The sequence below is a fragment of the Macrobrachium nipponense genome, chromosome 3 (genome assembly GCF_015104395.2).
Source record: "Macrobrachium nipponense isolate FS-2020 chromosome 3, ASM1510439v2, whole genome shotgun sequence".
In the NCBI taxonomy this organism is placed as follows: Eukaryota; Metazoa; Arthropoda; class Malacostraca; order Decapoda; family Palaemonidae; genus Macrobrachium; species Macrobrachium nipponense.
In genome coordinates this window covers 118,892,183-118,896,036 of record NC_087202.1, presented here as the reverse complement: position 1 = coordinate 118,896,036, position 3,854 = coordinate 118,892,183, and the positions used below count along the sequence as shown (strand labels likewise).

The following is a 3,854-nucleotide window of genomic DNA, read 5'->3' as shown; positions in this document are numbered from 1 at the left end:
CCTCGATAATGAGCATGATTGCGTGTCACCTGCGCCGGGTGATGACATACTTGGGTGGAAAGGAGCCAGAAATCTTTCAAGTTCGAGAACATTCAATTATTATCCTTTACAGTGCTTTAATGGTAATATTAAATGCAAGTAATCACCTCTATGATGATGAGTGACAAATTCAACAGACGTACAAATATGAAGTAAATTATCTTGAAAGCTATCTAAATTAATAAATGAGTTTCGGTAAGCAAGCATGGGCAACCATAGCATATTTTCCAAGGGAGGCAATTAATACATACATGGATAGTTTCCGGTATCAAACCTTTGAACCAACAGGTTCCAAAAACAATATCAGCGCCTGCATTTCTTTAATGAATAGAGCATATATATATATATATTTATATATATATATATATATATAGATACTATATCTATATAATATATATAGTATATGAATGTAGTGGAATTGCGATACCAATATTTTAAGTGAAGCAAGATGCGGAAAAAAAAGTTACAGTGAATTTTTTCCAGTAGTTTCACATACTGTTCAACTAAAATTAAACATTTCTTGAAAGAACAACGCAGTTACTATATACTGTATAAAAAAATATACAATATTACCTAAACTGAAAGAAGTCGAGTCTGGGGAGCAAGGCTGGACCGGGGTGAGTGATAGTTGAAGTGAAGTTCAGGCGCTGAAGGAAAAAACGCTGAAACATGTTAGGATGAATTTATTGATTGCAACAGTGGTCTAAGAAGTGGGTAGGTTAGCTACAGTGGTTTCCTGCACAAAGAGTTCATCCCCGATTCAGCAGCAGTTAATATAATTATTTGTGATTTTTGCACTGATTATTGTTGTCTAATAATCAATCCATAATTTGCGGTGACGAATTTTCTTTTACATTAATCAAAAGAAATAATTCTAATAAATCATGTTTTTGCGCCAAATTCAATCAATGTTCGTGCCCTACAAATTTAACATGCAGAAATGAATTCAGTCTGTACGTATACGCACATCAAGAGTTTTCCAGCGATTACCTTTCATGGGAGGTTGTTGGAAACGTAAGTAATTTCATCTTGCATGACAGCTATTGCAGACTTGCGAAGCTATACTGTACACGTTCATACCACGTAGTACATAGCCTAGCTACTACTACATGTTACATGTCCATACCACGTCTACGAAACAGAACGTCTTGTAGAAAATAACGACTTATATTGTACTTAAATAGCATAAAATATTTGATTATAAAGTAAATAAAAAAAAAAGTTGATAGGGATTTTGCATTGACTTTGTTGGGGGTAAAGTAAAGGACAGGCGGCATTCGCGGACTTGTATGTGTTGGGTCCTTGGTAGAGCCCCCGGGAGCCGGGTGGTCTGGGAATCCCACCGTCCCAGTGACGAGTCATGATGCAACCGAGGTGCCAAGTAGGACATATCTTCACATTTGTTTTTCACGTGCAAAATAACGGACGTTCCTAAATCAACAGCAAGGGTAATCAAAAGGATTGCGGATTATTATAAACGCTAAATATCCGAAGCTGATACTTACTGATCAATAGATTAATTGAAGAGTGCATTTGCTGATAACGCTTCACGGCGATTTCTCGTCTCTGACGGAGTCTAGGAAAAGGTGCTGTAGCATTTGTTGTGAGTCTGTGTTTCTGGGTAAATGTCTCTAGGAGACTCTGGGAACGTCTGTCTCAGTGGGGGTTGTTGCCTCTGGGTAACTGTTTTGGTGTAAATATACGTATACGCTTCACCTTTGAAATGTGCAATGATATGTGAATGGGGCCCGAGTTGACCCGGATTTTTCATAAAACAGTGACAAACCAGCTGCAAAAGGCTCATTATTTTTGGTACCAGACACCTATGTGATAAATACTAGCGTTCAATGCACTTCTGAAATATATGCTTAGTTGATTGTTCTTCAGTGATCAGTTACAGCTTAGAGGACCACAGATATAGGCTAGTGTGGAATGCATAAAAGTAAGTATAAACATTATTTTTTACACGCAGTTTTGGTTAAGGGACCACCAGTGTATGGTTGAATAGTAATTATAAGTCCAGTCATCGTTGTTTGAAAGGTGAAGTAGAGGGAGAGGAAGAGGTATTTGTATAACAATTTAGCAAAGTCAACTGCACTAAAGTTATCGGAAACAGGTACTGCAGGGCTTTTTCCCCGAACTGCATTTCCTACAGAGTTCCGCCAAAATGGCGTTAGATGAACTGACGAATCAATATGAGGATAGTGTTGTGTAAATCAGCCTACCTCCAAGTTTTATGAAGTAAAATAAGGTAGAAAGAAGTATAATTTCAGCGTTGAATCCAACAGATGGATACGTAAGCGAATTACTTTTGTATGGAGAAGAAAGATGAAACTTGATCCTTACGAAGATGAAACTTGAAAAAATGGAAACGAGTATTTTTGGTTTGTGAATTTTCTGTTTCTTTGTAGTTGAGTCGCATGTTAAAGATGAAAGTATGATCTAATCACAGAATGATAGTCCCATAAATGTCATTTGCTTATTTGTGCATAATTTAGGCTAGATTGAGAATAGAAGCTTCACCTCTTGCTGTCTAGGAGAAAATGGCAACAACGCACGTGTAGCAACGAGTCCGAATTTGCGAGTGACTGACTTCCGTTGGGTGTCGGGGAAACTGGCTTAAACTTGGCTACTTTTCATGGACTTATATTTTTTAGCAAAAATTAGATCTTGAACCCTGCTAATTCCAATAATGTAGTTAGCCCGCTCTCGGTTGTTTGTATTTAGTGACCTCATTATATGAACCAAACCAGATAAACTTGACAACTTGCAAGCACGCTCAACATCATGTGTGCTTGATATTGATTTAAATGTCTTGCGAGAAGTGGTCGTTCACCGATGGAAACCTTTGCATGTGACACATATATATACTACATGTATATATATGTATATATTTATATATGTTTATACACACACACAAGGATTTTTTTTTTATACCTATTTGTATGTTTTATATTCACAAATATTCAGCCACAAATATTATTAATAGCCAATTCACAATACCTGAGGGATAACTTATATAAAAGGGGAATTATCAGTGACAAGTGCGTCAGAGTTCACTCTGGACGTGGTTCAGAAGTCACGTAAACCGTTGGTCCCGTTGAACCACTGGTTCCATGCAACGCAAAAACACCATACAAACAAATCACTATTTTTAGTGGGATTCAAACTGCCGCATGGTTAGGAAACAAGATGACCGACTGTTACCTGTTCTGTCCTGTCTGACGTGTTCTTACTGAGTATTTGTGTTGTTTTACTCTGGTGTTCAATTCTTTGCTGGTCTGACATAAGTAAAATAAATCACAATCCATACATGGAATATTATATGCAATATTGCAATTTTTTTGGGGGGGGCTACTTATCATATGCATGTTTTTTACGTTATTATATGTGCAAGATACATTTTTATTAAACAATTTTAAAAAGTTGTACAGCCTCAAATCCAATAAAATGTGGCAAACAAAGGGTGTTAGAGGACACTTCTTTTTTTCTTTCCGATTTTTCATAGAAGGTCTTAATAGCTTTATTACAACAAATATCCATGATAGGGGATGGAAAGCACAAATCTGTTCCTATTTTTCTGCTGTTTTTGAATCTTGATCTAAAAATTCAGGACTGACTATTCGCAAGGGTTGAAGAAACATTGATGAAAATATTGACATTTATATATATATATATATATATATATATATATATATATATATATATATATATATATATATATATATATATATATATATATATATATATATATATATGGTGTCCTGAATAATAGTGTACATATGACAAATTGTTTTTTTTTTCCTATAAATACT

The 3,854-nt window shown here is 35.5% G+C and overlaps 1 protein-coding gene across 2 annotated transcripts in view; it reads left to right on the top strand.

The window, feature by feature from the left end:
- Nucleotides 1-1,439: 1,439 nt before the first annotated feature.
- LOC135222003 (SID1 transmembrane family member 2-like) overlaps nucleotides 1,440-3,854 on the top strand; it is a 180,884-nt gene continuing 178,469 nt past the window's right edge. The window contains exon 1 of one of the 2 annotated variants that reach the window (XM_064260113.1): nucleotides 1,440-1,625. The gene's annotated coding sequence lies outside the window, so the exon portion shown is untranslated. Of the gene's footprint in view, nucleotides 1,982-3,854 lie in introns of both variants that reach the window. The other variant, XM_064260112.1, reaches the window with a different exon arrangement.